Consider the following 23,940-nt stretch of genomic DNA (forward strand, 5'->3'; position numbering starts at 1 on the left):
ACACTGTCTCTACGGAAAACACTACTGAAAAGTTTACGGTAATGAAGGAAGAGAAAAGACTTCTATGCATTGTTGTCAGTCTTCCCGTCATGCCGATTTCCAATCAGATCAGCAATACCACATTGTTTTTCTGGGGAGCAGTTCCTAACACTGCGATGTAGGTGTACAAACAGGAATTCTCTGGGAGACTAATGGGAGCAGTCTTTGGAGTCACCAGGGGCGGATTTAGGGGTCAGGGGCCTCAGGGCGCCCCTAGACACACCAGTAATGGCCGCCCTCCAACCCCCTCAATTTTATTATTTGCCATTGTTTGGTTATAAGCCCTCATTTGGCGATTGGCAGATGAATATAATATAATAATAAATCAAGCCATGAGCTATGACATTTTGGGGGAGATTCAAATATTTGAAAAGTCAGTTGGGAGTCTGGTCCTATCTAATAGACAGGAAAAAACAGACACCCACCCGACTTTTCAAACATTTGAATCTCCCCCTTTGTTTGTAATTATGTATACATATTTATTTACTAAGTCGAACATCTTACAGGGGCAGTCTGTGCTTGTCCTACCCATAACACTCCACTTGAGATGGCATACGGTGCATTACAGTGGAAATATTTAGTAGTTACTGGGAAATATTAGACTGACAGTAATAAAACAAGCATCCAAGTGCCGCTCCCCTAGCAAGTGGCGCCCCTAGGCACATGCCTCATGTACCTAATAGGAAATTCACCAATGGTAGTCACAGGTGCAAATAAATGAGGCCACCGCTTTATTTACTTTTTATAATAACTTCAACTGTGTCAAATCTTCATTTACTTCCATGAGTGGGAGCTGACATGTACTTGCAGTTATAGTGGCTGGCAACTGCATGTACAATCATACATTGCAGTACGTGTCCTCCCTGTAGCGGTATCTGGACTCTAGGTCGACAGCCATTAGGTTGACACCTATTAGGTCGACACCCATTGGTCGATAGTGGATAGGTCAACACTAGAAATAGGTCAACATGAACACGGTCGACATGAGTTTTTCACATTTTTGGCGGTGGACTTTTTCATACTTTTCGATCCACGTGGACTATGATTGGGAACGGTAGGGTAGCCTGTGCTGAGCGCAGCATGCAAGGGGACGCGGTGCACTAATTGGGGTTCCCGGTCACTTGACGGAGATAACGACACCAAAATAACATTAAAACCTCATTTTTCATGTCGACTGTATAGGCCGTGTCGACCTACTCACTGTCAACCAATGGGTGTCGACCTAATGGGTGTCAACCTAATTGGTGTCGACCCTGAGTCCCATACCCAGTGTTGGACTGGGGCATGAAGGGCCCACCGGGGGGAATGCTGCTGTAGGGGCCCATGCTTAAAGGTGTAGCCAGGTTCCAGTGGGGGCGTGGCCAGCCACCACAGAGGTTTGGCTATCCATTACATGTTCTGTGCCCCTTGGTAAATATATAATAAACCAAATTATTGTGAAGCATAATATAACATATGTATAATGCATAAATCCAGTGCACTAGGATAGTCTGGAACTTGATCCCTAGAGGAGGAGGAGGGCCCACAGGCAGTGGGGCCCACCGGTGGTTTCCCCTGTTCCCCTGTGGGCCAGTCCGACCCTGCCCATACCCCCTGTGACATCATCACCAAGCTCAAGTGCCCAGAAAAACATTACCCTTACATCTGCATTTAAGTCTTTCAATTTGCTTTGTCAGAACAGCTGGACCTGTAAACATTATAACTGCCATGAAAAGAAGTTGGAAACCAGCAGCTTCCATCTATATAAAGCTCTATCCCCCCCCCCCATCCCTGTCCACATCCCCCCATCGCTGTCCACCTTTCTAGATCAGTATGAAACTGCTTTGTTTGCAATATGTTGATGTATGACGCATACAATAGCACTGCCAGACGTCTTTATGTGATTCTTACGGTAATACAGTTCTCCTTTATTCTTGGGTCTGTACAACACTTTCTTTGTCTTTGCTTGGATGTGAGCATACTGTAGCTCTATTTACACAGATAATTATTTTAAAGTTGTATATATATTTTATTGCTTGTAGAAAGGAACTATTATTAATTATCTGCAGTACATACACCCAACCTGCTAAGCAGGCAATACAAATAATTTGCAAACATGCTCCCTCTATAGGCAGTAGCAAACATTACTGAAGCATCAGCTTTACATGTACTCAGATAAGTTAAACACAGATAAAAATATGATTTACTTATCTTGTAGCATTCATCCCAGTCAGGTTTATCCCCCGACTTCTGCCATAGTCATTGAAAGATACTCTTGACCATCTATTATCAACATCACATGCCTCCTGTATGATAAAAGCTAGATCTGTCTAGAGCTTCATGACATCCTTGGACTGTGGAAGACAATGGGAGACTTTCCGTAGGTTGGCTAAGGCTGCCTTTTTTTTTTAGATAGGCAATGTATTGTCCATTGACAAGACTTGACTGGTAGGATTAAGGACAGAACACTACTGGGAGAAGATTTCAGTGGGCTCCATGGTTCAGGCAAAGCCTGATTTAGACCCCACTGGCCTCTGTTTAACAAAACACATAAGGAAAGGATAGAATAATCCATGCCCCTCAGTGCCCGCTCAGGATGATCACACTGTTGGCACACTTATGGACTTCTATCCAAAACTGACTTCTCCATTTGATGGGGTTCTCCTTTCAAATATCTGGTCTGAATATTTATTTAAAAATGGCAAACAATGAATCCTAAGCACCTTGGCAATGGCTGCCCTATGTTGGGGAAGTTCAAACGATAGACCCAAGAGTGACACATTCTCTGAAGTTTGAAGTTGTAAGCAGTGGTGTAACTACCAAGGGTGCAGGAGGTGCAGCTGCTATGGGGCCAGAGCTGCTACCAGGGCCCGCTGCTCCTCCTGCACTCAGACATCGGCTGCCTCCAAGGCCTGCTGGTCCCCCCTTCACCCCTGCCCACTGTGAGAACGGCCGCCGCAGCCGATAACACCCCCTCCGCAGGATGCAGCTTAAGATGAGGATGCAGAGGGGTGTGCAAGGCCCTTCCTGGCCAGCTCCAAGTCCTGGCTGCCGGTGTCGCGATTCGTGGACTTTTAGGGGGAGGGGCCTAATTCTATGAAATGCCCACCCCCATCAGAGACATCTGCTGTGTTGAGGAGGGACAGGTAATGTATTTCCTGCTTGTCTCCCCCCTCTCTCCCTGATATTCTCTCCCTTGCTCCTCTCTCTCTCTTTGTCTCTCTCCCTGACACACTCACTCTCTTTTTGAGTCTGTCTCTCTCTACCTCCCAACACTGTTTCTCTCCCTGACACTACCACTCTCTCACCCTCTCTGATACTGTCTCTCCCTCTCTCTGACACAACCTCTCTCTCGTTCTTTCTCTCCCTGACACCCCCTCTCACGTTCGTTCTCTCCGTCTTTCTCTCCCTGACCTCACTCTCCTTTGCTTCCCTCTCTCTCTTCCTGACACTCTTGCTTGCTCTCCTCCCTCTCTGTATTCCACCTCCCCATTTCTCTCTCTGACTGATACCCTTTCTCCTGTCTCTCTTTTTCTCATTCCCCCCCTTTTCCATGAAACTCTCTCTCTCCCTGACCTCCCTCTCTCTCCTTCTTTCTTGCTCCTCTCTCCCCCAGCATTCCCTGTGTGTATCTTTCTCCCTCTCTCTCTCTCTCTCTCTTTCTTTCTCTCTTACTCCCCTCACTCTCTCCCTCTCCTGCTTCCATAAGGGGCATTGTAGTGAAAATGGGGGGGCCCTTTCAAGATTTTGCCTATGGGGCCCCCAAAGTTCTAGTAACGCCCCTGGTTGTATGAGAATGGGCCAAAGCTATTTTTTATCTGTCATCAGACTGTTTGCCTATCCGTTCGTGGAAAGGGGAGATTCGCTGCAGTCTATCCGGGTTCCCTCCTCTCAGCCGGAGGGATGGGGGAGGAGGAATAATGCTAAAGTCATTTAAAAACAAAACAAAAAATCCCATTGTAATGACGTAAATGTAGCAGTGACACTTCCTCCAGCTATGTGTTTTCCCTGCCAGAAAGTAAGGGAGAAAGAGAGAGAGACTCTGTACAGTGTGTATATATTCCATTACACAGAGCCCTTGATGTATCCTCGGCAGTCACTGAACTTTCCCGCTTTCCTCTGACATTTGTGTTACACATGGCTCGTTAGTACGCTCAGACTTGGAGCGAGAGATCTATTTTCTTGTAGACGTGAAGGACGTTAAACGGCCTTATTTTCTTTGCAGCGATACTTGTAGCCGAGCCAAGAATATTCCAGAATGAGCATCTGCGCTCAGAGTTACAGAAACAATATTTCCCATGTATCTACAAGGGGAAATGTGCGCGTGCGTTACAGGGGTGCAGATGTGTAGATGGAATGTGGGTGTGGAACTCAGAATAAGACCACAGCACCCTAAAATAGCAGTAACCTTATAAAACTATTAATGTAACACACACCTAGATTTATCTGCAAAAGTATCCGCAATGTCTCTCTACTAGAGACATTTGGAATAAAGCTTTTGAGCACTGGGGGGAGTATTTTTTCCCATGCGCTTGAACTTCCTGCCTATAAGACTTTTGGAGGACACAACTTTGGGGGTCATTCCGAGTTGATCGCTAGCTGCTGTTGTTCACTGCGCAGCGATCAGTGAAAAAACAGCCAATCTGCGCATGCGTATGCACCGAAATGCGCACGCGTGTTGTATGGATACGAAGTCCTTTGTGGTTTTGCACTGATTCTAGCGACGATTCCAATCGCACAGCCGAACGCAAGGAGATTGACAAGAAGTGGGAGTTTCTGGGTGGCAACTGACCGTTTTCTGGGAGTGTTTGGAAAAACGCAGGCGTGGCCGGGCGTTTGCTGGGCGGGTATCTGACATCATTACCGTGTCCTTCGTTGCAGCAATCATCGCACAGAATAAGTAACTACAGAGCTGGTCTTGTTCTGCACAAAATGTGTTTGCTGCCGCGTGGCTGCACAGGCGTTCGCACTCCAGCAAAGTGAAAATACATTCCCCCGTGGGCGGCGACAATGCGTTTGCACGGCTGCTAAAAACTGCTAGCGAGCTATAAACTTGGAATGAGGGCCGTTGACGGTATGTTTCTTACAATAGTGCTGCAATTGTTTCTTTTTCAGATTGCGGTAGTGCTCGTCCCATTATCACCTATAGGGACGGCACTGTGCATTGTGAAACAGTGGTGAAATTACGGTTTCACTGCTATTTCTTCACTTTTTAGATAAAGAAACCTCTTCCCCTGCTAATAAGTAGGAATGGAACAGTATCCGGTCTATAGATCTACACTAAAAAGGTCTACAGTTAATAGGTCGACCACTAATGGTTGACATGCATTAGGTCGACAGTGTCAAAAGGGCAACATGTAAAGGTAGAAAGTTCAAAAAGTTGACATGGTCAAAAGTTCGATGTGACAATGGTCGACGCACATATGGTAGACACAATTTTTTTTAACTTTTTCATACTATAACATCTGTGCGTTCAACAATTGGGAATAGTAAACTGCCCGAAACATGGCGAGCAAACGCGGTACACTGATGGGGCTTGTTTGTGGCAGAAAAGTGACAAAACACAGAAAACATAAATAAAAAATTGTGTCTACCTGTTTTGTGTCAACAATTTCCATGGTGACCTTTCGACCCTGTCGACCTTTTCTACTGCCTACCTATTCCATGTCAAGTATTTGACCCTGTCGACCATTAGTGGTAGACCTATTGACTGTAGACCTTTTTAGTGTAGATCTAATAATCCACAACCGAATGGAAGTATGTATTACTTTACGTTACTTTTTTGTAACTAGACCTCTTAGTCTTACTACTTTAGATTTATTTTATTTTGTGTTTTCTTTTAAACTGTAAAGCATTTTGAGCTGCATTAGGAGAAAATAGCTGTATAAATAAAATGATTACTATTATGTGACTATTAACACTGTAGATCCCAGCTGGCAGGGCTGCAGTTAGGTGTGGCACCATTGCTGCCCCATGGCATCTGCCTGTGGGCTGTAGTTGTACTGCAGAGCTGTCTGGAGCATCCATGGAATGCCTCGGGGAGGCACCATGCAACCTGTGGAGCTGCCCGTTGAATTCTTAGGACACTCTGGACAGAGCTCAACATCCCAGATTCGGCGGCCACGCCCCCTTGGTGTGACATCATGATGTAACGTAGGGTGACCATATTATCCCTTTTACCTGGGACGCTCATGGATTACACGGCAATCGCGGCATTACACAGCGGGGGCGTGGCTTAAATGACGCTGCCCAGAAGCCACGCCCCGTTCTGCATCTGGTCCGCCTCCGTTCCGCCTCTGCCCCCCCCCCCCCCCTGTCACGTCACCTCACTGCCCGCCCCCCCTGCTGAGCCGACGGGCTGCTCTCTCCCGGAGAGAGCAGCCCAGAAGTCGGCAACTATGGGGTAGGGGCTTGCACAGGGTGCACTGCTGTACCGTTACTACCACGCTGCCAGTGGGCTTGGCAGTGCACCTAGGTGGCAGAAATCACTGTTGCCCTAATCTGTGAAAAATCCATAACCAGGGATGTAGCTGTTATAAGTAAATGTTCCCCCAGCAAACAGTAGTTTTCTGTACTCTTTGCTTTTAGATCCTGTCATCTGGGCATGCTCCGTCCTGGATCTTCAATACCTTACTAACGATGGGGTAAAACTATTCCTCACTGATGGTGTTAGCTTCGATGGAAAACCATAGGCAGGTGTCTTCACAGCATGCGGCATAAAAAACAACAATTGTTTGTAAGAACAAATGACCACCAGTGAGTGACCAATCCCATTGGAGGCGTGGTCAGGCCCCCAGTGTCTACGGCCCAAAACTGGGCAGGACCCATTTGCATTGTTTTACCAGTGAAGAAACCTTAATTGCAGTCATCTATATGTCATATGAACTTAGCAAGCAAGAATAGGTTCGGGACAACTTATCCAGCACTGCGAGGAGCTCCGATAAAAAATGGGGAGCCAGGGGGTGCAAATGGCCATGTAGATCAACGCAGGGATCATTATTAAATGTTTGAAATCGTATCCCTATTTCTGGAACTATATCAGTCATTCTGATGTAGTTGCACTATAGAACACAGCACCCAAAATATTTATCTCTGTTTATTAGTGTCATTGTCACAGCCAGGGCAGCCAACAGGGGGGGACTGCAGGGACTGTAGTGCCGGGCCCTTATAGAGAGGGGGGCCACCCCTGCTCCTTACGCCAATATCTGGAAAGCTGCACAGGCTGCACAACAACAGCGTTCTAATGCGCAGGGAGGATTTAAACAAGCCTTCCCTGCACATCAGCTCTTTGTGAATCATTCCTGCAAGTCCGCAACGCTCCACCCACATGTAACATCATAATGTGTGAGATCACATGATTTTTTTTTTTCGTGGGGGGGGCCATGTCTTTTTTGTTAGACCAGGGCCCCACAATTTCTGATGGCAGTCCTGGCCGCAGACAATCTGGCCCAACGTGACCAGGGCTGCGGTCCCACCACCTGCACCTCCAGTATTATCAATATTCTTTCTGAGATCACTGCAATCTCCTATCCTGCAGCAGGATGAAGTATGATCCATTGCAAGTTCCCTCTATTTACACATAGATTTAAGCTGGAAAACAAACTTAAGCAAACAAGACATTTTCTAGGCAGTTTAAGTGTGGTCATCTTGGATCCGAACTGAGTTTTGTTTGTATTGATCTTCATCCAAATGAACTCTAAACTGAGCTTTGATCATGGCTACGGGAACAGCAGGATGCTAAAATAATCCTGATTTCTATTTTAGTTGCCTTATTACATTAGGAAAGCACAAGAAATGACTCTCGGAGAGAGTTTACTCATTGAGGAAATTTTGCCAAAGTCAACTCAGAAACACATTATCCCATGTGCCACTGTTACAGCTGAGACTTAATCGCACAGAGCAGAACCTAATCCCTGAATTTTGGACGTTCCCCAGTGAATGGGAACCTGCCGTGACCCCGGGCCGATATCAGACCATCGCAGGTCACAATTGTCAAACTCCATTATGAGGCGCTGATCCTGTGCACTGCTCAGTGTACAAAGCTGGTTCCTGTTTTACTGCATTTTTGTTACACAGCCAGTGCTGTTGGGGAGAGAAATGTCTTGTGGCGGTTTATTACATTCATCCGGATACTGCTGCTCTCATTGCTTTGTTATGGGCCCTCAGCTAAGTAATTAGCATTCAAACTTCTGCCTGTCTCTATTTTCCTACCAGACGCAGGTCCGATGGTTTACGTACAGATCCGATGGGAGAAAACAGCCAGGTTGGCTCAGCTGAGGATGGGGGGAGGGTGATGCATCACAAGGGGCAGGGTGGAGGCATGGCAATAAAAACGAGGTGGTACAGGGGCACGGTGGCCGTAATTATGTCATCATGGGCACATCCCCATTCTTTACAATGCCAAGATTGCCTGCATTATACAGCAGGGGGCGTGGCTATGATAATGCAATTCAGCGAGAATTGCATCATCGTCCACCTGGACCGCCCACTTTATTCGCTAAGTGGGCGGCCAGGTCCGAAATGCAGCTGAAAGCGGGTAACTTGCCCATTCTTCCAAGGGGCCGGTAGGGCCACCTCCCAGTTTTTCCGAGAGAGTAGGCAAGTATGTAGCAAAATTACAAAATAGTTTAATGTCATGAAAAATTAAAATGACAACACATTAAAAAATATCACTCATTAGGACATATATAAAACAATATATACTGGTTACGTTAGTAAATACATATAAATATACAGTGTGTAACAATATTCTGTTAGCTGGTAAGTCAAAGATATGAGTCTCTGTTAGGCGCTCTAGGGTCTTATTCTGGTTTGGGAATAAAGCAAGAAAAAGCAACTGTACACCTGAACAAACCATGTTGCAATGCAAGGGGTGCAAATGCATAAAACAAAATTGCATGCAGGGTAAATACTCGTTGCTTTTGCATGTAGCCCACATATGATGGACAGCTTTATCTTTACACTGCAATTTAGATTTTAGTTTGGACTCTCACATTGAACTCTCTCTGCCCATTTTACATCTGCCCCACCTGCAGTGCAGCACGGTTTTACCGTTTTACCAAGGTGCACAGTTACCTGCTCTTCTTACTTTATTCCCAACTCAGAATCAGGCCCCCTAGAAGGTAAATAATAAGTGGCAAATAGGTGGAGTCCAGAGAAAGACACTATTGGTAATGGAGGGGATTTCCACAGAGAACACTGTATAGACTCATTAATGGGGCTTCAACGTAGACAGCTAGGCACCCAACAAGTTATGGCGTAGAGGAGGACGGATGCATTTGGTCGCCTAATTGGCAACTTCTTCAGAGGCAAGGTTCCATAGAGTTCAAATGACCAGCTTTATATAGGCAGGTGTATTGACAAGATTCCAAACACCTGTGTGACTGTGTGTTTAATACCCACTTTAGGGACACAGCACTGTACACTCTGTCCTCTCCGAACTCCTACCCCGGCAAACCTCTGTGTTGGGTCGGATCTATTGAAAGATTTTATTCCATGTCAGAGACATGAAATAAAAGCTCTGACCTATTATATAACTCATCATCACCAGCAGCTGCGAGAAAGAAGACACCTAAAATGTCAGGGCTTATTATCTGTTTGTGTCTTTATTTAGGAGGTTACTGCTCCCTCCTTATTGGCTGCCGCTATTTAGGCTTATATATATACAAATTGTATGCACATAGAACTCACAATTTATTGTCCAGTGTCTATAGGGATATATCTCTATAATATGATTCCATACAGCGACGGACTGGGGCCTTAATTCGGCCCTGGCATTTGTGAACGTGCATGCACGCCGAAGGCACGCGCATGCGTCACGGGGGGGGGGGGGGGGGGTGCGTATACATCACACGGGGCACGCCGCACAAAGTAAGGGGGAGTGCCGCGAGTCATGGGAGCCTATAGGCCAGTACACATGTGAGATTTCCCCAGAGATGTGTGCTGAGCGATCTAGCACAGACCGCTCAGCACACATCTCTCCCCCGCTCAGCACAGCGCGATGTGTGCTGAGCGAGGGGGGTGGACGGGGAGGGGGGGGGGGGGGCGCACCCCATTGACATCACAGCTCAACTATGTAAGCTGGGCCCAGTCATTCACAATGGTGCATGATGGCATTGGTCACAGACCTAGCTAGGGGGTCTCTAGACGTTAAAGCACCGGCCCTGCTGTCTGTATGGGGGGAAAATAGGCATGAGAGTTAAATATGACAGATCAGTAAACATGTTTTGTGTTCAGTATATTATTATAGCAGTCAGTAAAGTTTTTTTTTTTTTTTGCAAACTTTATTTGGGCACGGGTGAACGGGAATAAACATTAAGAAGCAATAGATGAGTACAGCTGTACACAGCACAATATCTAAGGGCCGTACACATAAATCAACGGCTTCTCATAGATAGTAAATAATATTTTTTAGGCTACCGTTGGGGTGGGGGCAGGTGAGATGCAGAGGGATTATTTACATCATATATGAGATTTTGAGAAAACCAAAGTAACAAATGTTTCACAGTTTCCATTAAAGTGTCAGAACTATAATGGTACAATGGTAATAACGGGGCGGGGTATTATGTGATTACAGGCTAAACTGATGCTAACATTGGGGGTCATTCCGAGTTGATCGCTCGCTGGCTACTTTTAGCAGCCGTGCAAACGCATTGTCGCCGCCCACCGGGGAGTGTATTTTTGCTTTGCAGAAGTGCGAACGCCTGTGCAGCAGAGCAGAAGAGAAAAGAGAAAACAAGCAACTGCTGCGCAAAATGACAGGGGATATGAAATTAAAACTAAATAGACTGAGGGCTGACGTTCAACAAGATTAATTTTAATTATTAAAATACATAATGCTAAACATATAACTATATGTAAATTGATAAATTGTATATAAAATAAATTAATATAAGAGGGTATTATTATTATTTATCATTTTTGTAATACATCTCTATAGGCGCTGTTAAGCAGTTGATTGTCCTTGTGCAGCAGAGCGGCTGCAAAATCATTTTGTGCAAAACAAGACCAGCCCTGTAGTTACTCTTCGTGTGCGTTGATTCTAACGACGGGGGGACGGCTTTTGACGTCACACACCCGCCCAGCGTTCGCCCAGCCACGCCTGCGTTTTTCCAGGCACTCCTGAGTTTTTCTAGGCACTCCCTGAAAACGGTCAGTTGCCGCCCAGCAACGCCCACTTCATGTCAATCTTCCTGCGTTCGGCCGTGCGACTGGAATGTTTGTTACACTCTGTGCAAACCCACGATGCTCATTGTACCCGTACGACGCGCCTGCACATTGCGGTGCATACGCATGCGCAGAAATGCCGATTTTAAGTCTGATCGCTGCGCTGCGAACAACCACAGCTAGCGATCAACTTGGAATGACCCCCATTGTGTCTGTCCCTTATATTTATTCTAATATATGTATAACAACCGTGTACCGTAGAAGAGTCATTACTCTGTCAGTGGCCACATAACAGGAATCCTGTCAATATTAACAGGCTCTTCTGTCTGTTTACTATTCTAACATCTCTCTCTCTTTTCTGGATAAACACAGCGGAGGAATTCTGGACCCAGTGTGTATTGTTTCATATTGTGAATGGAGTGAGGTTGTGTAAGCAGAACTCAGTCACGTCTAAAGATAACATAAACTGGGAACAGTCCCCGCTGCACAGCGTCAGAAATACAACCCCTGGAATGTTACTCGCTGCTTGTACTGTACAACTCTCAATCTGCATAGTTAACCTCTCCTGCCGTGGTGGAACTACAAGACCCAGCAGGACCTGACCACCAGAAGCCAGTCCAATTCTCGAGTCTGACACATCATTTTGTGTTTATGGTTTGGCTATAACCAGCGAGTTGAGGTATGCCATACAAAGTAATGTCTGTACCCGCTGCTGCCTATTTGAAATATAAGTAACTGACGCAAGCAGCAGTAAATTATATATGTAACAAAAACATATGCTAAATTAAGAAAATAATTAAAATAATAATAGAAGGAATATTAAATAAATTAATGTTAAAATAAAGAGATACAATGCAATACATAAAAACATCAAAAAAGCACAAACATTTACAAGTACATAAAGTGTTCTAAGCAACAATGTAATTGTCACACAAATATAAATATTCTGTAAATAATGCATAGAGACATTAATTGCCAAAAAAAAACATGTGAGATGAGAAAATGAGAAGCCAGCTAAATTCTATCATGGAAAATGATAAAATGTTTATATGCCACGGTATATAATAAAAGTAAAACCAATAAATGCGCTATATACAAAATTTCAAAAAATAAAATAAAAAATACACAAGAGAAAAATTAATTGTACATGTTTAATTCTCACATAATACAAAAAAAAACAAAAAAAACAGCCTGACAAACTATAGTACACATTGGCTTTCTTAATATTTATGCTATATTATGTTCTAATAATCACTGCGGTACAGTGATTAACATTTTTTTTTTTTTACTTTAATGAATCATTTTTTTTTTCTATTTAGTATTATGTGCCAATTAGAAACTGGTAAAACATATAATAAAATGCAATAACATAGGCTGTTGTCATAATTCTGACATTAGGGGCGCTGTCACTAAATACAATTTTTTATTTATTTTTTATTCAGGAAGCACCAGTGATCATGTTCCTGTATTTTCTTGCATATTACCAGGGGTGTAGTATGGTATGCCGGCTGTCGGGGTCCCGGCGCACAGCGTACCGGTGCCGGAATCCCGACCGCCAACATACCGACAGCTGGGTGACCGCAAATGAGCCCCTTGCGGGCTCGTTGCGATCGCCACGCTGCGGGTACGTGCGCCACGCTATCTATTCTTCCTCCAGGGGGGTCGTGGGCCCCCAAGAGGGGGAAAAGGTGTTGGTATGCCGGCTGGCGGGATTCCGGCGCCGGTATATTGTGCGCCGGACCTCTACAGCCGGCAAACTGAAGACCACCCACTACCAGGGTCAAGCTGTGACGTATGTGAGGAGGGGGCATGCGTTCCCTAGGCCTGGACCTCTAGAGGGACCTGCGAGTGTAGAAGAGACCTAACCATGCCCCTCTGTAATGCCGCGATCATGCCGCAGGCACCCAATCCCTCACACAGTCTCGACGGCCCTGCATGGGGGTAGGACAGTGCTTTCCTTATATGTGTAACTACCACCTGGGTTCAAATCCCTGCCATTAAAGAAAAATTATTTGAGTACCCTGGAAAGTTACAGCAACCCCTAGGTTGAGAACCACTCGCAAAGTATTTAAGGAATCATGGGGGTGATTCAGGCCTGATCGATGGGCTGCAAACTTTGCTGCCCTGCGTACAGATAGTCGCCGCCTCCAGGGGGAGTGTAAATTCGCTGTGCAAGTGTGCGATTCCATGTGTACACCGAGCTGCAAAAATTTACTGTGTGCAGCCCAGGACTTACTCCTACAGTGCGATGAGAACAGGCTGACCGGGGCCGGAGCTGACGTCAGACACCCTCCCTGAAAACGCTTGGGCACGGCTGCGTTTTTCCGGACACTCCCAATAAATGCTCAGTTACCACCCACAAAAGGCTTACTCCTGTCAATCACCTTGCGAACGCCCGTGTGATCGGATTTTTTGCACCATCTCGTCGCTGACAGGTGATGCCCTTTGATGTTGTCCAACGCACGTGTGCATTGCGGTGCATACGCATGCCCAGTTATAACCTGATCGCCCGCTGTGCCCGCTGATTAGGAATTTACATAATCATCACTGTTTATTTTTTGTTGATATATATATATATAATTTTTTATTTATATATATATATATATATATATATTTATATATATATTTATTAGGGTATACGCTTTCTTCTGCCTATCATAGATGTATATCTCTTTATTTCTGGAATGTGTGAGGCCTGTCTATCTCCAGGGTGGGCTCCAGGGCTAGCCCCTCTCCCCCATTCCGCTCTCCGGCCGCCACTCCAGCTACCAGAGGATTGACAAGCTGAAGGGAGCGTGGAATGTCTGCATGTTATTGGACTGAGCTCGGAATCGACATTCGCTGCAGTTTAAATAAATGATGAATTCATTGCTCAATGTTCCAAGACAAACAGGCGATATGGTTACACTGAAGAGGAGAGAGGGCTGAGCGTTAGATATACACGGACATTCATGCCCCGGAATCAGATAACCTTCCCCTCTCAGCCAAAAACATCAGGGGCACATTTGTTTTGTATTTTGCTTTTCATTGGCTGGTTTCAGCTGACGGCTCAAATCTTACATTTATTTGGTAAAAATGAATCCTGTTGTTTGTGAGGGGAATTAGACTGAGCGGATAAAGTTGCAGGCCAATATTTCAGCCCATCCTGGAAAATCCCGGGTTATGTTATTTATTTATTTTTTTCCTTCTAAACTTTGCAGCAATTAAAGCAACAGTACCTATGAAATGAAAAAAGCGCTCAACCAGGGAACCGCTTCCTCGCCACGTTAATCGGTTTTCTGAATTGCAGAAACCCCGTATGCCTTCTCGTAATCTAGACCACACAAGTAAGATGGCAGGCGTGACGGTGGCAAGGACTGTATCGGGATATAAATTCCAGGCTGATTTCCCCCCCCCCCCTTTGGTAAACGCATGACTTAAAACACTCATGATTGCAGTGGTGATTTAATAATAAGCCAGGGTTGGTCTGATTGTACACAGTACAGACCAGACAGCTGCACAACAATAATGTTTTGTGGCCTACAATAAATTAACCTTTAGACGTTGCTTTATTCTGATAGCATAAGATTGGGTAGCCACATGTATGCTGGAAAAGATGGAGTCATTTAGAGTATGTATATACTCTATCTATGGGGTAAATTTACTAAGGTGGGAGATTTTTAGAACTGGTGATGTTGCCTATAGCAACCAATCAGATTATATCTATTATCTGCTAGAAGCAGCTAGATAAATGGTAAGTAGAATCTGATTGGTTGCCATGGGCAACATCACCAGTTCTAAAAATCTTCCACCTTAGTAAATTTACCCCTATGTGTGGATTTGCAAATCAGCAAATTGCAAAGATAAATTATATACTCTGATACGCAGTACAAGCGGCACAGATCTCCTACTTATCATGGACCAGGGTAATATTAATTATATTATGGGAGAAATCTGAATTTTTTTTTTTATTTTTTTTTTAGAAATTCTTTATTTTTCATTTTTCATAGATGGAAATGATAACAATCTCCACACAGAACAGAAAAACAACAGCAATTTCCAGAATTACCATCGAACAATAACAAAACATATCGACAGTACATCTGGAGTCATAATGACAAGCGGAAGGACAACTGTCCACCGTAAAAAGTTATCAAATACAGTAACAATAACAGAAATAATATATCCAACAAATAACAAGAAAAAGAGGGCGAGACAAGGGGAAGAAGAGAAGGGGGAGGCAGGGTGGGGGAGTACTCAGGTACTACTTGATAAACATCTCAATGAAGTGTCTGGATAGTAAGGTCCTACATTAAAGTATGAGGCACAAGAGCAACATAGGTTTCGGTAGTCTTAAATTCCATCCAATTAAACCAGGTAGCTGCATAATTTGAATATTTCTCCTGTGCTGTATAGAAAATATTGTCCATATGGATATAAAAAATCGAAATGCTGGAACCATTCCCACATTGTCGGCGGTACTACAGAGCGCCAGTGTGCTGGTGGTCATTCTGAGTTGATCGCAGCCAGCTGCGATCAATTGTCCACGCCTATGGGGGAGTGTATTTTAGCTTAGCAGGGCTGTGATCACTTGTGCAGCCCTGCTAAGCAAAAAAAAATGTAACTCAAAACAAGACTAGGCCTATACCTACTTACCCTGTGCGATGGATCCAGCGATGATGGGCTCGGCTTTGACGTCACTCCTCCACCCTCCGTTCACCTGGGCACGCCTGCGTTTTACTTACCACTCCCCGAAAATGGCTCCAAACGGTCTGGATCCGCCCTGCACCGCCCTCTTCCTGTCTATCTTCTTTGCGGTTCGTCCTGCGACCGCTTTCTTTTTTAGCCGCGATGTAACCCGACGACCCCTGTCACCGGGCAACGTCGCACACTTTGGCCACCGCACATGCGCATTCCGCACCCGTTCGCACCGCAGCGATAAACCGCTGCGTGTGAACGGGTCGGAATGATCCCCCATAGCTCTTACCGCATTGTTTAGATGCTTAAGTAGAGACTTTTTACATTTTGTAGCAAGAATATTACAGTGGGAAAGCAGCCAGAAGTCTAAGCCAATTGGCACCGGGAATCCTACAATTTTTGTCGACAGCTCTATAATTTTATTCCAAAAAGGAACGATTGAGTGGCAGCCCCACCAGATATGGATAAGCGAGCCTCTATCTCTACCACATCGCCAACATGAAGGGGAAACAGAGGGATAGAATTTATGTAGAAGAGAAGGGCATCTATACCATCTCGTCAACAGTTTATCTTGTGTTTCTACAATTTCCAGACTGGTAGAGCAGTTCACAACTCCACAGTGCTTATCCCAGTTAATCCTAATTCCTCGGTGTATTAAATCCTTATCCCATGCATCACAGAAAGAGGGATTCCTCAGGAAATAACCATGTATGAGAATCTTGTTCACACCAGATATTACATGTGCGGGGTTCTCAAATTGATTGCACATGGACTCAAAGGGTGTAAGGTCCTTGTAGAGTTCCGTTACTCCTCTCTGTGAGGAAATTAAATGGCGCAACTGAATATAAAACCAGTAGTCCTTTGCAAGGATATTCTCATTGTCACAAATCTCTAAGAAAGTTTTAAGTTTGCCATCTGCAATCAAATGGTTCACGCTCGTCATTCCTGCCCTTCCGCATCTAGAAGCTATACCACTAGAGCTTCCTGCGGGAAACGTCAAGTTGTCAAAGATAGGCAAAAGTGATGTTTTACTCTATGAAATTTCCTGTCTATAGCGAAGCGTCTTCCAAAAGGTCAAAGTGGGTCCTATTGTCGGATGCAATGAGCGTCTAAATTTGATTGACCAAGGTATGGCATATAAGTTAAGGTTCGTGGATGAGGCCTCTAAGTCAACCCATTGTTTTCTGTCAGAGCCTGGACACGACCAGTCTATAATCCTATGCAACACCATGGCTTGATAGAATGCTGAGATCATAGGCAACTGTTGGCCACCTCGAGATTAACGTCTAAACAAATAACTATGCTTGAATCTAGGTTTCCGCCCGCCCCAAACAAAGTGACTTATCGCCTTATGGGCTTCAGATAAAAACTGAGGATGGAGTTTCAATGGGATATTAATACGCCCAAGCCAAGAAAACCTCTGCGTGAGCTATTGCGACATCTCCTGCTGCAGTTTACGAAGAAGAGGGATATGATTAATAGTGACTATTGTGTTGAGAGTAGAAGGGATCAAAATCCCTAAGTATTTAATATGAGAGGGGTGCCATGTAAACGGAAATGACATAGACAAGGATGAAACCACTGAGGCCGGGAATGTGATGCTCAATGCCGTAGATTTGGAATAATTGATTTTAAAATTAGACAATCTGCCAAAGCGTGCAAATTCCTCCAAAAGATTGGGCAAGGAAATTATAGGATTGGTGATGATTGCCAACAAGTCATCTGCAAAGACAGTCAGGCGGTGGTGTATATTGCCAACCTGCCGGCAAGTTATGCTGGTGTTACCCCTGATCACTCTAGCCAAAGCTTCCATGCATAGTATAAAAATCAAGGGTCGAGAGCGGGCAACCTTGTTGCGTACCATTTGAAATTTGTATCGGGTCAGAGAGAATCCCATTTACCCTGCCCTGCGCCGAGGGAGCCCTATACGGGTATGGGTCGTTGGATAGACACAACTTAGGTGGACAGTCATTAGGTCGACCATGGAAGGTCGACATGCATTAGGTCGACAGGGACAATAGGTTGACATGGTCATTAGGTCGACATGTACTAGGTCGACATGAGGTTTTTTACTGTTTTTGGTGTCGTTTTCTCCGTAAAGTGACGGGGAACCCAAATTAGTGCACCATGTCCCCTTGCTTCACTCGCCATGCTTCGGGCAGATTAGCGTTCCATTCATAGTCCACGTGGATCGCTAAGTATGAAAAAATCCCCAAAATTGAAAAAAATGTGACAAACTCATGTCGGCCTTTCGACCTGTCGACCTAGTACATGTCGACCTAATGGACATGTCGACCTAATGGCATTGTCGACCTTCAGTGGTCGACCTAAGTTGTGTCGACCTAACGACTGTGTCCCGCCCTATACAACGAAAGAATCTTCTGTAGAAATGTATTCCCTAGTCCCAGCCTCCATAAAGTCCTAGTCCACCTGATCAAAGGCCTTTTCCGCAACCGTGCAGAGAAGCATTAAGAGAGTTTTTACTGATTGGACATGAGCTATCAAATCGATAACTTTAATAGTGTTATCCCTTGCTTCTCTATATTAATTCATTTTTGATTAGTGATTACATTTTTTTTCCCAACATTTATTATCTGATGATGTGAAGACCATTTTTATAGCCAAAAACGAATAAATGTTGCCCCTGCCATAATTTTTATTACACCAATTAACAATTAATTAATATTTTCCCATTAATATATTTAATAAATAATATTGCTCTCTTAATTCAATAAAAAAACATTTGCCCCTTCTCATATTATAAACTAATATTGCAGCTGCTTATTAAATGTCCTCTCTTCTGTATTACTAGATGGGGACAAGAGGACTGTTGCTGTAGCGTTTGTAGGCAATGGCATTTATGTAATGGGTGCAGTGTGTGCAATACACATGGGCCCCAGGGTCCAGGGGGGCCCATACAGCACACACTGCACCCATATAATATACTTAGCCCTCCGGAGCCCCTCGACGACGGCCCTGCACTGCGGACAGAAATCACATGGAAAATGGCCGCCGTGGCCATTTCCGAGTGATTTGTGCATGCGTACTAGAAATGCTCCCAGGAACAAGGCGCGGGCATTATGCCAGAAACTGCTGCTACGGTGAGGAGGGGGCCCGCGAAGGAGGATGCACACAGGTCAGTGGCAAACGCAGGATTTCTAGAGGGGGGTTTCCAAATGAAGTCCACAATCTCCCACTCTGCTGAACATACCATAATAAATGAATATAAAAACATAATAGAACCAGTACTACACTTTCTAAGCACACATTCTCCCACCTCATGGTAAGGCTCCTGTCTCTTCTTCCTAGTAGCTGCTCTCTGGTCCAGTGTACTGACTGAGGACTCAGATCCACACACACAGCAAACTTGGTAGAAAAAGCTGCTACTACTGGACATGTGCGGTAGCTCTGCTCTGTCCCTTAAACTGCATGATGTGGCTGCAGCTCTTGTATTATATACCATTGCTATTGTCATAATTTGAGGCACTTGATAAGAGAAGGGGGGTTTCTGGGCAACCGAAAGCCCCCCTGCGTTTGCCTATGCGGGTCCCCTCCTCTCTTACTACGCCCTTGCTTGTAGGTCTGCCTTTGTGAATTGGCCACTTGTGCCCAGGATAGCAGAGGATAAGGCCTCCCTGGCAGTTTGTAATTCAGCTTTATTAAACCTCTCTGTTTTCTGTTAGTCTGCAGGGATCAGGTGTAATGCGATCACTCATCTGTCTGTCTTTTTGTCCGTAAGGAAAAAATAAAATAGATGATCATTGGGGAGGGGGGGGGGGGGGGGGTGGGGGGGGGGGAGGGGGGACCTAAAGAAATAACTTTTTATTTTATGCACAAGGCACGGCAGGTGACGTCTTGTAGCGAAAAGGGTCCGTGTAAAAGAGGACAAAAGGGATCAAGCGTGTTAGAATTTGTAATTTCATAAAGGGGTCAGCAGACTTGCAATAAGAAGAGTTCTCATTCTGTATTCTTGTCGCTCAGTGAAATGCAGAGAACAGTTTTACAGTAAACAAGTTGTCATAATCAGAGACAGAATTCTGCTACAACGTGACATAACTAGCCTGGGGCTTTTGCTAGTATCCAGCTACGTCTACACATTAGCGCACCGCGTAACATTCATATAAACATTGCAGGGTGGGCACCTGGAAACAAGCTGCTATAGCCATCCAGGTATAAATATCAGGAACGTGAAATGAGGTGTACTTTCAGGCTAGCACTGGGGCTCTGTATTTTCCCATCACCACAGAGTTAGGGGTTGGATACCTTCAATGAGATGCATATTTCTAGGAGCACCAAAGTCAAAAAAGCTTCCAACATACAAATGTGATACTTGTGTTAAAGATTGATGTCCCTTCATTTTCATGATTCATTTAAAGCAGAACTGTTGCAGGTGTATCTGGGAAGCCACCATGGGGGTCATTCCGAGTTGTTTGCTCGTTGCCGATTTTCGCAACGGATCGATTAAGGCGAAAATGCGCATGCGCTAAGTATTTTAGCACAAAACTTGGTAGATTTACTCACGTCCGAACGAAGAATTTCCATCGTTGAAGTGATCGGAGTGTGATTGACAGGAAGTGGGTGTTTCTGGGCGGAAACTGACCGTTTTCTGGGAGTGTGCGGAAAAACGCAGGCACGCCAGGATAAAACGCGGGAGTGTCTGGAGAAATGGGGGAGTGGCTGGCTGAACGCAGGGCGTGTATGTGACGTCAAACCAGGAACGAAACGGGCTGAGCTGATCGCAGTGTAGGAGTAAGTCTTGAGCTACTCAGAAACTGCTAAGAATTTTCTATTCGCAATTCTGCTGATCTTTCATTTGCAATTCTGCTACGCGAAGATACACTCCCAGAGGGCGGCGGCTTAGCGTGTGCAATGCTGCTAAAATCTGCTAGCGAGCGAACAACTCGGAATGACCCCCCCATGTGCAGTCATTAACACATCCCAAGGCTACGCTGCAGTATAGTGTACTATACACAGACACAACATTTTAGGTTGGGGGAGCCAAGATATAATTTCATTTTGGCACCCCTAAACTGCTGAATGTTGCTCCTTATTTATATAGAAATCTCTATCTATCTGATGGAACGGAGGGGGGGAGGATGAAGGTGGAATTGAGGGGGAAGAAGGGAGGAACACAAGAAGCTGGAGGTGAGAAGGACGCAGAGCTGATCCCAGATCCAGCCCACAGCAAATAGCCACCCGCTGTAGGGGCTAAAGCTATGTGCAGGGTGGAGGACTGCCCTGCCTGGAGGTGGGTGGAGAAGGACTGTGGGGAGGGAGGAGGCTGAGCTGCCAGAAAGGGAATTATCGCCATCCTGACATTGCCTGTGGCGCATACATTTTTTTTTGTGTGGGGGGGGCTCAAGATGCCCCCTCATTTCTAACGGGTGTGGCTCATTAGATCGACATTGTCTAGGTCAACAATGTTTAGGTTGACCACTATAGGTCGACAGTCACTAGGTCAACAGGGTTGGAAGGTCGACATGGTTTCTAGGTCGACATGTGCTAGGTCAACAGGTCAAAAGGTCGACATGAGTTTTTTTTGTGTGTGTGTGTCATTTTCTTCGTAGAGTGACCGGGAACCTCAATTAGTGCACCGTGTCCACTTGCATGGCTCGCGAGCTTCGGGCAAGGTGCCTCAGATTACCATTCCAATCGTAGTCCACATGAATCGTTAAGTATGAAAAAATTCAAAAAAAGAAAAAAATGTGAAAAACTAATGTCGACCTATTGACCTGTCGACCTAGCACATGTCGACCTAGAAACCCTGTCGACCTTCCAACCCTGTCGACCTAGTGACTGTCGACCTATAGTGGTCGACCTAAACATTGTCGACCTAGACAGTGTCGATCTTCAGACCGGATCCCCTTTCTAACACCTATGCATCGACACTCCATTATATTTAATGATTGTGAAAATTATTGTGAAAATGGATGAATTTCAATTACTTTGCACTTTACAATTTGGAACAAAGCTGTAAAAAGAAAAGACTGGGTAATAACAGACAGAGAGGTAAGAGGGTCCTGCTTCTATAGAGAAATAAGCACTGATACACAAGGATAGGTGCTATATATTGCATGCTGATCCAGCCAGACTGCAGAGGTTCTTTGTGGGCTGTATGATCCAGTCACACAGCAGTGTTGGCTTGCGGTCAGTAGGATGTCTGAATGTAGAATGGAAACATATGTACAGTCACGGGCGGATTGGGAAGAAAAAGCAGCCCTGGAAAAATTTGCACTAGTGGCCCCACATGGGCAGCACCCGAGGTATAAGGTCTAGCCATGGGCCATGGCAGCAGCACCCTCCCCCCAAGACTTTCCAGATAGTGGGCATGTCCAGCATCAAGGGGGAAGTTAAAAAGAAATAAAATTAAATATTATGAGCACATTATATGATACACCTTCAGAATTTAGGAAACTATGGCCCTTATTCCGAGTTGTTCGCTCGTTAGTTTTTTTTTTTGGCAACGGAGCGATTAGTCGCAAACTGCGCATGCGCAACGTTCACAGTGCGCCTGCGCCAAGTAAATTTGCAAAAAAGTTTGGTATTTTACTCACGGCTTAACGAAGAAAATTCATCGTTCTGGTGATCGTAGTGTGATTGACAGGAAGTGGGTGTTTCTGGGCAGAAACTGCCCGTTTTATGGGTGTGTGCGAAAAAACGCTGGCGTTTCTGGGAAAAACGCGGGAGTGTCTGAAGAAACGGGGGAGTGTCTGAAGAAACGCTGGGTGTGTTTGTGACATCAAACCAGGAACGAAACTGACTGAACTGATCGCAGTGGAGGAGTAAGTCTCGAGCTACTCAGAAACTGCTAAGAAATTTCTATTCGCAATTCTGCTAATCTTTCGTTCGCAATCCTGCTATGCTAAAATACACTCCCAGTAGGCGGCGGCTTAGCATGTGCAAAGCTGCTAAAAGCAGCTAGCGAGCGAACAACTCGGAATGAGGGCCTATATCATTCTTTAGAAATATATTTTTTCTTGCTTATTACACCAACCATATCCCAATCACTATTCACTCAATCTTGTATGTCAGCAAAGCAGGCAGACAGAGCATACACTAGATCATCTGCAATCACAGGCTAAGTGGCAAAGTAATTTTCATATATGCAAATTATTTTGCATCTTATTCATTATGTCTATAAAAAGGACCACATGTCCTCAAACAAAACAGGCCCCACGGGTGCGTCGGCCCACCGGGAATCTTCCCTGTAAACCCTATGGCCAATCCGCCTCTGTGTACAGTTATGTGTGGACTATGTAGAGAGCGGGTAATTGGGTAGGTCAGATCATGGAGGTTATATGCGTGGTTCTAGAGTAGACACTGCCTGAAGAGGTGAGTTCTCAGGGAACGCTTGAAGATTTGGCGGCCTGAGGCGAGTCTTGTTTTCAAAATATTTTTATTCCGATTTCTCACAGTACAAAGAAGAAAATGAAGATATAGCAATTCAAGACATAGAATAATGAGACAATAAGGTATTACAGTGCAGATACATGGTCACCCTGTCAGAGGGCCTCGGGATATCGAATATTCAATCTCACAGCGGAACAAGGAGAAATCAAAACACATTTTCAAATTTTTCCTCAAATAAAACATTTAAACATTCTAATGAAAAAGATCATGTGTGTAACAAATAAGAGAATAAAATTTATGAGCATAATACAAAATGGCAAGGAGAAAGCATATGTAGAGCAAACGTCCTCCGCTGGTACCAATATATTATATCAAGTTCTCCAGATATAAACACAATAACTAAAACAAAATAAAATAAAATGAAACCGAAAATACTTAAAATATTTAAAGTATTTAATGCCTGCTAGAGGTCACGGGCTGTCGATCCATCCACAGAGATATTCCCAAATCTAGGAGATCAATCTCCCAATCAGCCCGGTATTATAGGAGAACAGAGAAAGAAATAGAAATAGAGCTAAAAGAAGGGATAGAAAGGTACGGTATTCAAAGGCCTAAGGGGTTAGGATGATCTATAGTGTGGAGTAAATACCATGAAGTAGATTGGAAGCAGTTGTGAATTGCCTGTTTAGTGGTCATGGGGAGTATCCGAATATAATTATCCCAACACTG

General features: G+C 44.7%; 1 long non-coding RNA gene across 1 annotated transcript in view; it reads left to right on the forward strand.

Moving 5' to 3' along the window:
- LOC134970227 (uncharacterized) overlaps window positions 1–23,940 on the forward strand; it is a 185,020-nt gene that overhangs the window by 153,814 nt on the left and 7,266 nt on the right. The window contains exon 2 of the long non-coding RNA XR_010189730.1: window positions 11,557–11,863. This is a non-coding gene — a long non-coding RNA (uncharacterized LOC134970227). The remainder of the gene's footprint in view (window positions 1–11,556; window positions 11,864–23,940) is intronic.

This window comes from Pseudophryne corroboree, chromosome 11 (assembly GCF_028390025.1).
Source record: "Pseudophryne corroboree isolate aPseCor3 chromosome 11, aPseCor3.hap2, whole genome shotgun sequence".
Taxonomy (NCBI): Eukaryota; Metazoa; Chordata; class Amphibia; order Anura; family Myobatrachidae; genus Pseudophryne; species Pseudophryne corroboree.